Source organism: Notechis scutatus, chromosome Z, assembly GCF_049901735.1.
Source record: "Notechis scutatus isolate UNSWTSFEM ecotype Mainland chromosome Z, rNotScu1.2, whole genome shotgun sequence".
Taxonomy (NCBI): Eukaryota; Metazoa; Chordata; class Lepidosauria; order Squamata; family Elapidae; genus Notechis; species Notechis scutatus.
Window position 1 is genome coordinate 50,665,545 of NC_142025.1, and position 13,734 is coordinate 50,679,278.

A 13,734-nucleotide genomic window follows, 5' to 3' on the forward strand; every position below is an offset into this window, starting at 1 on the left:
ATAAATGAATTACAAATCAATGGCTTAACTTGAAAGTAATTCAGCTTATTTTTTATTCACATTTTTACAAAATCCTTGAGAATAGTGTAATTCATTTGTTTAACATCATTTCTAGACCACCCAGTCTTAAAGTCTCATAATTACCTTTGATTAGAGAAAGAGTAAAATGAGCAGGTGGGATGCAGCTTTTGCTCAGAGGCAAATGGGATCCTGTTTCTGTTATTGCTTTTTAGCTTAATAACACAACCAAGCAATCTTCTGCCAATAGACCAACAGTGTGGGAGAGAGGAAGACATAATTTTTGTATTTTGTTTATTTGAGGAAGGGATAAGATTCACAATATAATCAAGGAAAAGGCATTGTGAAGATCCAGAGGGATCAAGATTCAGTCTATATTTCCAGTCCATCTTTGATATACTTTCTTTTACGATCTTCTGGAAAATAGAAAGCCTTGAAGCATTGGTAACCAGAGCAGTGAATCTTATATCAAAGCCTCCAAAACATCTCTAAAACCTGATAATCTGTCACACGGTATCCGGACACACAGTGGGTCTGAAGTAATCTTCAGTGAAACTCATCTCCTGATAACCAGCCACATGGACATGATCATTTCCTTGATATCATACTATATTCGGACATATAGGCATACTACATTTGGGCTGCAAAACAAAACTACCATATGGTAGCAAACCAAATTTCCCAAATTACTAATGACATCTAATATACATCTAGATTTTTGCAGATCACTGATAGCAATGTTGGTGTCATGCCCCTGTTGGAATCTGACTTGGAGGGGGAAGCTGAACAGCTGACAGGGAGTGGGAATGTGGCTCCATTGGTTGTGGAAGAAACTGGGGAAGAGCAAAGTCTGGCTGGGCAGAGCAGGGAAGAGGTAGAACAAGGGAGAGGGAATTCAGAGGAAGACCCAGGCCCACTTCCTCTTTATCCTAGGGCACGCAGGGAGGAATGGAGAAGGGAGCAACATGAGTTGCGTGGCTTACAGGGGAGAATAGAATAGAAAACTTTATTGGCCAAGTATGATTGGACACACAAGGAATTTGTCTTGGTGTAAATACTCTCAGTATACATAAAGGAAAAGATACATTCGTTAAGAGTTGAGAATCATAAAATATGACACTTTATGATAGTCACAGGGTACAATAAGCAATCAAATCATACTAGGAAACAGTTAATATAAATCGTAAGGATACAAGCAACAAAGTTACAGTCATACAGTCACAAGTAGGAGGGGATGGGTGATAAGGAGTGATGGGAAGATTGATAGTAATAGTAGTGCAGATTTTGTAAATAGTTAGACAGTGTTGAGGGAATAATTTGTTTAGCAGAGTGATGGCGTTCGGGGAAAAAACTATTCTTGTGTCTAGTTGTTCTGGTATGCAGTGCTCTATAGCGTCATTTTGAGGGAAGGAGTTGAAACAGTTTATGTCCGGCATGTAAATATTTTCAGAGCCCTCTTTTTGGCTCATGCAGTATACAGGTCCTCGACTGAAGGCAGGTTGGTAATAATTGTTTTTCCTTCATTAGCTGCACAATGTATAAAAAGCTGCGCACATCAATCTGTTGGGAGCAAACGTGAATTTATCTTGCATCATCGTGGCTTATCTGTGTTCCTGATGTCTTCCCAACTGTGTGAATTTTGTCATGCTTTCAAGTCTGAAATTTCTTCTCCTGCCCTGTCAAGTTAATTACTTCAGCTTGGTTTGTTTGGATTTTTTAGTTACAGTTTGTATGTACCTTGTTTTGTACTGAATTTTCTACAGTTAAGGACTGTTCCTGGGGGAGTTTTTCTCCAGCCGAAGGTAACCTGGACATTGGGGGCAAAGTTGGAGATAATAAAAGGACTCTTCTTGCTTATTTGACTGTGTTGCCTTGATGCCATGCCCCAGGTCATTACAGTTGGAAGTAGCTTCTCATTGCTATCCATGATTTCTTTGAGTTTGATTGCCTACTCTGAGCTCTGGGGTTTCCTGAAAAACTGCACCCAAAACTGTAAAGTAAAATGCAGTGCAAATAAACTTGCTTTGAAATCCTCCATTGATGTTACCTGGTCATAAACTTTACTGAACTGGATGGGAATTGCTTTTGGGATCTAGGATTGACTGCTGCTCCCTGCTGAGGTCAGACTTCTGTGAAATGTGTGGACTGCTTCAATGGACATCAGAAACATCCTTTCCTCATTTCACCTTCATCCAGAAACTGATGCCAAGTTTCTCTTTTTCTGCTCTCAGTCATTTCTCCAAAGCTCTGAAATTAATTTTGACATCTTAACCTTCATCTCAGTTATGAATGGCCTTTCTAAAACATAGATATTTATAAAGATAGGAAGCAAGCAGAGGAAAGATTACCTTTTTTCTTTTTCTTTTTGCAAACCTTACAGAATCTGTAGCAAGCCATTGTTGGAAGATATTGCTTGCAGTTTGGAAATCATTATTGAAATTTAAATGTTGGTACAGAGTCAAGATGAAAAATAATATTACCTTTATAATACAGCAAAGACATCTGCAATCCCCCAAATGACAGCATTTTAAAGTTGTTTTTTTTCTCCTACCAGTATTTTGTTAATTACTTCTTTCCTGATTCTTTCTGGACAGAAACTTCTGGAGACTGGCTGTGTTACATGCATAGTTAAATAGACATGGGTCAGGGTTATTTTTTCCAGATTATTAAAGCTATATTCAAGAGCATTTAACCAAAATAAACATGTACTTGGATCAGTCACAATTATCTTTTAAAGAATGGTGAGAATCTGCAGGCATCTAACAACTCCCTTCAACTAACTAGATAGCGCAATAGCACTTCAGAGTAGTGAGATTTCCATAGAAATATGGTAGATGGCAAAAGCACTTAGACTTTCACAGTGCTTTACAGCTCTCTCTAACTGGTTTACAGAGATAGCATATTGCCCCACAATAATCTGGGCAATTACCCACCTTGAAAGGATGGAAGGCTGAGTCAACCTTGAGACATTGATAATTGAACTGCCGAATGGCTGAGAGTTGGCAGTTGGCAGAATTAGCCTGCAGTACACTGGACTGTTTTGCAACATTATGTCCATGATCAATGAGAATTGCTGCTATGTGCCAGGGTTTAGTATAAACATTAAATAGAGACAGCTGCAGATAAATATTAAAAGAACCAGGTGACTTGTTGATTTTACAGGAAAGGGGAAATAGAAGATTCCTTCTTCAGGAAAGGCCTAGGGACCTGCTACAAGATGCTGCAGTAGAAAACGAGCCACTGGATTGCTCTAGAAAGGGGTGTCAAACTCACATTGTCACAGCAGCATCACATGATGTATAGGGACTTTCCCCCCTTTGCTAAACTGAGTGCAGGTATGGCCAGCATGTGATGCATACAGCCTGCAGGCTGAGAGTTTGACAGCCCTACTCTAGAATAAGGTGGATTGCTATGTTCTTATAAAAAGCAAGTATTTTAGGAATTAGCTGAAGACTCAATAAATATTCAGTGCATTAAAACTAATGCACTGGGTCTCAGGAGCTAATAGAGAGCTCTTGTGGGATCCCATCAATGAGTAAAACACAAGGGAAATAGACAATGGAAATGCAAAATAGATGTCAGGATTCCAAGTCATATACCCATAACACACAGAACTTCGAGGCAGGTAGATTTCTCAAAGAACAGTTTTATTGGATATATCATATTGGCATAGACTGGTGAAAATTGACTCTAAAGATTCCCGTGGTTTTCACCGAATTAAAAAAAAAAGTTTTCCCCTCTTCCCAAACAGTCATATGGTCCAACATGGTGCTGTCCAGTTTCTGGGTACCACCATTCCTCCACTCTTCAGCCACCTGTTAGAATGTCCTTGGTTCAGGAGAAAGTATTTTGTTTTGCTACAAACCCCCAACTATCTGTATTCTCTCCTCCCTAACTTTCATCTCCATTGTGGCAACTCTGAAGCTTCAAAGATGGCCTCAGTCAGGCCAGCTGCAGAACTGACAGTAGGATCATAGCGTTGTGACACAAATTCCACTTGTTTTCTGCATATGTCGTGATGTCACATGCATACTCCCAAAGGCCAGAGTTTGTGTTGTAACACCACAAAGTTGTTTCCATCAGTCTGAAGAAGCTGGCAAGATCATGAAAATGCCACTAAATGCCATGACACCTAAAATTTGTCAGTTCTGGGACTGGTCGATTGATGAAAGTCACTTAGAGAATCCTGGGTTTGATGATTTCTAGCTGTGGAAAAGTGTGGTATAAACATTATTGCATGAATAAAAAAATGCAAAGTGTGCCTGGAATTTAGTTTCAAGGATGATCCTTAAAGTGTCAAAAAAGAAAAAAAATACTCAAAAGCATGCTTATGTAGCAATGCAGTTTTAGGGCAATTAGCATAACCCTGCTTTTATTTGATCTGGGTTCAAATACAGCTAGTTTATCTAAGCTAAAAGGCAATTTCAGGCTGACATGATGATCTGGAATCCTAAGATAATTAGCTAAAGCAGAACCAGTATTTCCTCAATCAACTGGATTAATAGACCTCCATTTTAATTATCTCTAACTATGTGTTGTGATGTGATGTGTTGTGAGGTTTTGGATAATATTTCTTGGTCCCCTTGAAGAGCTGTTGCCCTGCTCTCATTACTGCCATCTAAAAATTGATCTGATCTGTCAACACAACATGAGTTCCAAGAGAAGATTTTTTGGTCAATAACCTACCATTAGAACCCAAAACTAGTTCTTCTGCTCAAAAATATAAAAAATAATTGGTTCCAAAGTTGCCTGGATAAATTGACATATATTCCATTATTCAGACTACTTAAAAGTGATGTATGGCAGCTGAGTATAAGAAACAAACAACAAAATTTAAAAATCTCTGTAATATGAGATGGTTTTAAGATAAAGTTTATTGACCCTAAAATTGCATGCATCTACCACTAATTGTGCTAAAGTGCAAGAATTGATTCTTAAGAATGGTGGCTCTTGCTCATCAAAAAAACTTTCCAAATGTGGGCTGTTTTCACCTGACCAAGATAGCCAAAAATATTTTTCTCAATTGGGAAAAATATGAAAGCTTACCTGTTACCCAAATATCGACCCATTATGTCTTTCGCCTCTATGTTTGGACTTTGCTCCAACATCTGCATCATCATTCTATTCTGCCTTCTGAAGTTCCTTCTAAACTTACAGATAATTTCATTTTAGTTCCCAACTTTAGATCCATACCTCTATTAAATGGTTTAGCTTAAATAGTACCATACAAGTTCCTTAGTCCATTGGTTAATGTTGAAAAGAACTAGAAGTTCAACAGGACTAGAGATGCAAAAGTGAGGTATGATCAGACTCTTAGACTTAGAACAATTTACTTCTATGTCAGATTATTCTGTCTCTGATTATAACAGTGTCCACTCTGCAATTTGATAACTATAGCTGAAACTATATACTTCAAGACTATCCCAAAGATCATATTGTATTAGTCACACCATTTTCATTCCTCAAATTTCATTTCTTGATCATATAGATATATTTTTTTCTTTTAACAACCATATAATCCCTTACATCGAGGTCAAGTCAGGGTAACTGATTGGAGCTGAGCACTTACTGGCTGGATTCCCTTCCTGATGCATATATGGAGTTCTCAGCAGATGTGTTTTCTTTGTGCCCAGAGAGATAAATACCAGCCATTACTAGCCATTGTGAGGTGAGAGCTCCAACCTCTAGGTCACCTTGCCACTCAATCACCTCACAATCAGGGAACTGTGAATTTGATCTTAGGTAATGGCTGGTATTTCCCTTTGTGGGCACTCAATCATATAGATATAATAATTTATATAAATAAATTTCAGCTACATAATTATATAAATGTAATAATTAATAGAATTGGAAGCAACCTTGGAGGCAGGAATACCATTTCACACAAATGGTTATCCAATCTCTTCTTTAAAACATCCAGTGTTGGAGCTTTTACAGCTTCTGGCAACAACTTGTTCCACTGATTAATTGTTCTATCAGAAAATTTCTCCTTAGTTCCAGGTTACTTTTCTTCTTCATTAATTATATAAGGTGCCCAGAAAAATACTTAAACATTAATGGAATCAAGGACAGAAACATAGTAATAGGTTAAGGAACACCTCGCTATTTGATGCCTGGGTGCTATCACATATCAATTGACATGATATCATAGCAATGAAAGTAACAAATTTCAAGTGTCTTGCCTGTGACAGGGGCATGTCATCTAGCAGACAACAGTAAAGGAATTTTCCAGGAGACCTGTATTGGGAATAGAGGCAATCAAATCCCCTTAAGTTGATATATAGAGACAGTGAAACAGGAAATCAGATAGTTTAGAGGCAAAAAAAAAACCTTTTAAGAGAAATATTGTTTGCTTCTTTAGAAGTTTTCTCTAGGGCTATGAAGTTTGAATTCAGAATATAGAATACAGAATAACAGAGTTGGAAGGAACCTTGGAAGTCTTCCAGTCCAGTCCTCTGCTCAAGCAGAAGACTTATACCAATCTGTCAGTGATGGGATTCAATTTTTTTTACTACCGGTTCTGTGGGCGTGGCTTGGTGGACGTGGCAGGGGAAGGATACTGTAAAATCTCCCATCAGAGGTGGTGTTTTCCAGGTCTCTGAACTACTCAAAATTTCCGCTACCGGTTCTCCAGAACTGGTCAGAACTTGCTGAATGTCACCTCTGCAATCTGTGGAAGGAAGATTTCTTCTTTAAAAACTCCAGTATGGAGCAACCACAACTTCTGAAGGCAAGCCATTCCACTGAATTTTCTGATCTGATCTGCTCTTTATACTCAAGTCATTTATCCTTGTAAACAAGGATGTCCCAAAAATTTGAGCAAACAGGTGATAGTAGACCATTATTATGACTGGCTGTCCCAGTAACCATATTACTTTACTATTTCTTTCTTTGCACGGTATTGTAGAGATGTCAATCACTGTGTTTATATGTGCTTCATTGATTTTGAAAAAGCATTTGATAAAATAAGACACAGCAAACTATTACAAATCCTGAAACAAGTGGGACTAGATGACAAAGACATCCAAATCATAAATAATCTATATTGGCATCAGGTAGCAAATGTGAAATTAGGTCAAAAATACTCAGATGATGCAGAAATACGAAGAGAGGTGAGACAGGGCTGTATTCTGTCTCTGCTGTTGTTTAATAACAACTCTGAATCAATTTTCAAGCACTAGAAAACATTGATACTGGCCTCAAAGTAAATGGTGTTCAGATCAATAATTTAAGATATGCTGATCACACAGTTATGCTTGCCAACATGAAGACCTTCAGTTCCTCATCAACAGAGTCACAGAAATATCTAAAAAATACGCTTGAAGATTAACACCTCAAAAACCAAGATCATGATCATCAGCAAACAACCCATTAATTTACCATTGATAATTTCAGAAGGAATACCACTAGAAAAAGTTGATAGGATCATATAACTCAGTTCTAATTTACATGAAAGCTGGAACATGGCCACTGAAGTAAAAACAAAGGATAGAGAAGGCTCGAACAGCATTCTTGAAAAATGAAAAAGGTCTTCTGTAGTCATGACATAAGCCCAAGATTGAAAATCAGGCTTGTCAGCTTCTACATCTTTTCTATCCTGCTCTACAGAGTAGAGAGTTGGTCTCTGACAGAAAGCCATTTGAAATGTGGATTTACAGGCAGCTGTTATGTAAAAGTTGGGTTGACAATTTCAGAAATGAGAAGGTGATAAACCACCTGGGAAAGCCAAGGGAAATCATCAAAACCATAAAGAAGTGAAAGTTAAAATATTTTGGACATGTAATGTGACACCCCAAAAAGTATGCAAACTTCACTTAATCCTCCAAGGAAAGATTGAAAGCAAATGAAGTCCAGGCAGAAGAAGAACATCATGGCTTCAAAATCTAAAGGACTGGTTTGGACAAAACTCAACAGCAGTTTTTCGTGCAATTGTTGATAAAAATAGGATTGCCAACATGATCACCAACTTCCAATGATGCATCTGGCACAAGAAGAAGAATCAGAATCTCTTTCTTTTACAGATTTGTTTCTACAATTCGACAAATAAAAGAACTGTGATATACCTTTTTAAATTGGATCAGGTGGTATTTAGGGCAAAGATAAATAAAGTCTAGGGATAACAGAATAATAGAGTTGGAAAGGGCCTTCCAGTGTTGAAGCATCCACAATTTTTAGTGGTAAGTCATTCCACTGATTAATAGTTCTAACTGTTAGGAAATTTTTCCTTAATTCTATGTTGCTTCTCTCATTGATTAGGTTCCATCCATTGCTTCTTGTCTTGCCTTCAGTGCTTTGGAAAATAGTTTAACTCCCTCTTTTCTATAGCAGGCCCTTAAATCTTTGAATGCTGCTATCATGCCACTCAAGTTCTTCTTTTCATTAAATTAGACATACCCAATTTTGCAACCATTCTTCATGAGTTTTAGCCTCCAGTCTTTGTTGACTATGTGTTGTATACAGTTGGTCAACCAGTTCTGAATCTATCTGGTGGTGATATTGTCTAACCCAGAAGTCTCCAACCTTTCTAGCTTTGTGGACTGGCAGAGGGAGAGAGAGGATGGTTCCATGTGAATGGTAGGTGACCATGTTTGCACATACAGTTCCATTTGTGCAAGCGACAGGCACACACGCAGACCGCTTGCATACATGCGCTCACATGCGCTCTTGGACACCTGCTCACATGCACTCTTGGACACCCACTGTTTGTGCAAATGGAGTTGCATACACACATATGTGCTTGTCCACGTCTTACACAGCCCCATAGTGAGCTGCAGTCTGGGAATTGGGGATCTCTGGTCCTAATCCACAATTTTCTATCTTATCAAGTAGATTGTGGTACACAAACTTTTACTGGAGCTGAGCGAATTTAGCTCCATACATTGTCTTCAAATTCCATAGTGAGGAAAAAGTGAAATCAATACAAGGAAAGATATCTGACTGCCCTGCACAGAGGTTTCTAAGATAGACAGGAAAACCATGAAACCACAGTTTGAATGATAAGCACTAGTCTTTTCCGCAAAAAGTATATAAGAGCAAAGCAATGGAATTTTATTTTAAAAATAGTAAACCTCAATGAAATGCTCTCAATGGGCTTAATACCTAGTCAATCTTCTTTCAGTCTACCTCTTTGGTTCTTTATTCTTTCTACCCCAACAGAATTTTGAAATAAATTGATTAAAGGAGTTGGAATTCTGTTCATCCATATGATTTTTTTTTTTACCATTAACATGATTGTATGGAAACAGAACATCAAGGGACCAAATTTGATGTGAGGGGAGAATGTTGACTGTGTATGTGTACAAAAGAGAGATTGGGGTTCAAAAATGGACCAGGTCAGGTTGCCAAGAAAAATAAAATCCAGGAAAAAATATATATCCCCAAATGTATCCTTATAGGAGAGCTGGGAATATTGTCAGTAACTTCATTGTAATTCCCTCTTCTTCCAGGTGACATGGAATGGAGCTATTATTGTTAGGGGATTGGAAATAATTCCTGAGGCCACATGGTATATATTTTTTCTAAACCAGAAGTGTCAAACTCGATTTCATTGATGGGCATATCATGGTTGTGTTTGGCCTTGGGGGAAGGGGCCTTGCCACGGTAGGTGTGGCCAGCTTGACATCAATCATGTCAGGGGCACCTGTGGTGGCCCAAGCACTCTGCAAACAAAAATGGAGCTCAGGAGGGCCACGCACAGTCCTCCCAAGCTGTGTTTTCTCTGGCAGAGGGTGGCAGGAGGCCATCACAGCCAAAAACAGAGTTCGCAAGGGCCGCACACAGCCCTCCCAAGCTCTGTTTTTGCTGGCAGATGCACCATGGGCCAATCCTTTGCTGTTTCCAGGGTGGCTCCACGGGCCAGATCTAAGCACCCCTCGGGTCAGATTCAGCCTCTGGGCCTTGAGTTTGACACCTCTGGTCTAAACTGTCATTTCATAATAGCTACATATACTATTCCAGTCTTTGAACACATTCAATTCTTGAAGGACTGCTTTAGGTTATTTTCTTTTTGGTTCTCCCTAAAGATTGTTTTAAGATTCTGAGTAACATATGAAAAACCTTCCCTTTTGTTGCATCCGGACAGGCATTGACTTAACTAGGCATATATTTTATTAGATCACAGTTGGTTACAGCACCGGGAAGCAAGGAAAGCAAGTTAGTCTCTATGGAATCCTTGGTGCTCTCTGAACCTAGTTGTTTGCTTGTAGACATTTCATTACTCAACTGGGTAACATCACTAATAATGTTACCTAGCTGAGTAATGAAACATCTGCAAGCAAACAATCAAGCCCAGAGATTACCAAGGAGCCCACAATTCGTCCCTGATCTACAAATATCCTCTTCCATCCGAAGAGGTTAGTCTCCTTTCCTGTCAAATGGTAGTTCGCAATAAAAAATGGCTGTCAGCAAACAGTCTTCTTTGTCTCCTGAGATCAGCATTCTTTATTGTTTTATTAAGGTAAACTGACAGGACATGCAGACCAGGGATCTTTATTTTACACATACTAAATTGCAACTGAAGGTGCTGTCAGGCATGGGGTGGGGTAGAAGGGCTGGCAGCTAAACAATAAATGGGGCTCTGGCCAGTTCAATCAAATTTAAATCGAACAGCCCATACAAAACACTGATTTAATGTCTTTACAGTGAGTTTGTGCAAAATGATTGATTTCCTAGAAACCACTAAACTTTTCACATGTCTGGCCTATTATTTATCACCTTTATCGCAATAATTACAAATATTGCCCATTGCTCTGTTTAGGCAGCATTCACCTCTGTGCTAGGAACAGTTGGCAGATATTCTAGAAAACAAATCTAGCTGTGTGGTGAAATGAAATGCAGGTGGCCTTCTCACAGAACTGGTAAACAGTTTTACTGTCACATGCTTTATGGGCTAGTCAGATTATATGTGATACAGTCGTTTTATGGAGTTATCTTCCTGACCTTCATGTTCATCCATGAGATGGAGAAACAATATTTTGGCTGGAATGATGTAAGACAAATAATGCAATAAATTTGGAGGCCAGGTCAAGATTTCTAGTACCCAGGTTCAGTGGTGCTATGAGTTCTCATTTAGAGCCCTATTTTGTGAATGACCAGGAAGTTTCTCCCAAATGTAGACCTGATTTAGCAGGTTTTAGTATCAGTGTGCTGTGTGTCTAAAGCAGGCAGATCAGAAGATCAGTATGTCTGAAATCTAAAATGATCTAATTGCACCATTGTTGAAATTCATATTAGCTCCTGAATGAAGATCTGAATTAGTTGTCTAATCTCATTGAAGCATTGCAGAAAATACCACTTTGTGCTTTGGCTTGTCTTTCCCACACATTCTTGGGAAAGGATATTAAATAAATTCCATTACTTTGCAAATAGACAAGTGGGAGTTCTGAATTCTCAAAGAGCATGAGGCTCATTAGCAGAATCTTACATAATATCATGTATCTTGAAACTAGTAGGATAAACATTGACTCTTTTAAAACTAATAGGATGTCTGAGAAGAATGCACAAGTTCTGGAGAAAACAACACTCAGAATCAGATATAGCAGAACAGAAGCAGATCAACACTGATTTATAATACAAACTAATGCATTCAAAGAAGAATCAAAAGAACTGCAAAGGTCTACCCAAAACAAAGCCTTGCCAGAAATAGACTGTAGAGTCAAATCTGGGGGACACAGGAGTAAAAGAAGCCAGTGTATCTATTGAACTGTTTTCATTTCCACACCAGGCATCCTCTCCTCTGCCTTTTTCTCAGAAAGAACTAAAGAAAAATTGAAACAAAAATTAATCCTGCATCTAGAATAAGTTGCTTGTTCCGTAGAACTAGCTAGTACAAGTATTAAAAGATGCCAATATAAGCATCAGCTCACTGCAAGAAAAAACAACAACTAATGTATTGCATGACTGTAGTTAAAACTTAATTTCAGGGATGAAAGATCAACACAGAAGAAAAAAAAATCCCAAAAATATATATCAAGGGGATTATCAACATGGAAAATCATGCTGGAAAATGTTATCAAATTCTAAGATCACATTCAAGCAAGTTAAAAGAGACAAAAAAAAAAGAAGCTGAAGAAAAGAGACAAAAGAACACCTGATCAAGAAATAGCACTTACAAACAAAGAAGATTAAGAATGCACTGGAAATAATAAAGCAACAAATAATAGCTGTAGCCAGCTGATATGAAGCTCAAATGGCACACTAAAGGCAGAAACTCCATTTTTCTACCAATACTCAACAAATAAATGCTCTGTCCTACATATTTGCAAAAAAAAATAATCAGAAAATAAAATACAGGCTGTCAAGGATCTTGGAGTACTCATCTCAAATGACCTAAGTGCTAGAGCCCACTGTAACTACATAGCCAAAAAGGCATTAAGAGTTGTTAACCTAATCTTACGTAGCTTTTTCGCTGGTAATATTACACTACTAATTAGAGCATACAAAACATTTGCTAGACCAATACTCGAATACAGCTCATCAATCTGGAACCCACATTATGTATCTGATATTAACACAGTTGAGAAAGTCCAGAAATATTTCACAAGAAGAGTTCTCCACTCCTCTACTCGTTGCAGAATACCTTATGCCACCAGACTTGAAATTCTAGACCTAGAAAACCTAGAACTACGCTGCCTTCGGTCCGATCTAAATATTGTATATAAAATCATACATTGCAATGTCCTACCAGTCAATGAATACTTCAGCTTCAACCATAACAACACAAGAGCAAACAATAGATACAAACTCAAGGTTAATCACATCAAACTTGATTGCAGGAAATACGACTTCAGCAACAGAATGATCAATGTCTGGAATACTCTACCTGACTCTGTGTTTTTTTCCCCAAACCCCAAAAACTTTAACCTTAGACTATCTACTATTGACCTCACCCCTATCCTAAGAGGTCTGTAGAGGGCGTGCATAATTGCACCAATGTGCCTACTGTCCCTGTCCTATTGTTTCTTGTATATATATATATTATTTTTCTTATATGTATCCATGTATTCATAACTATGTTTTTACTTATACCTATTATCTTGTAAGCAATTGACAAATAAAAATAAAAAAAATAAAAAATAAATCAGCAGAGCAACTGCAGTGAAGCAATCAACACAAAATGTTGGAAGTTCTGGGACAACTATAGATATGAAGCAGACCAAAGAAATACAACAAGAATCTGGCTTGGATAAAAATAGATAAGAATAAAAAAGAAACGGATATACAATAATTTGCAATAATAGCCAAAATGATGGGGGGAAAACAAGGAAGATCAAGAATTGACTAGAAACATTAAGAATCAAGGTCAAAATGACCTGTATAATTTTTGATTGAAACATTTGACTGGTCTATACCCACTCATACCAAGCATTTTAATAACATACTGCAAGGAGGTGAAAGTGAAGCTTGGTTAACCTCTGGCAAAAGCTATGAATGATAATGAAATATTCAACAAAAGGCAAACTAAGCAAACTACAGACCTATTACCTGCTTACCAACAACAAATTTAAAATTGTTATCAAGAGTGGTTGCTGATGCAATCCAATAGCATCCAATTGAAAACAGTTCTTTGTACCTCAGCAAAAAATGAAGCTACCCAAAGATTAAAAAATCCTAATTAACAATGTGATTTTGGGACCATGCAAAAGAAGGAAGATCCACCTGAATATTTTCAAGAAAACCTTTAACTCCCTGTTCCATGACTGGATAAACAAATGTCAG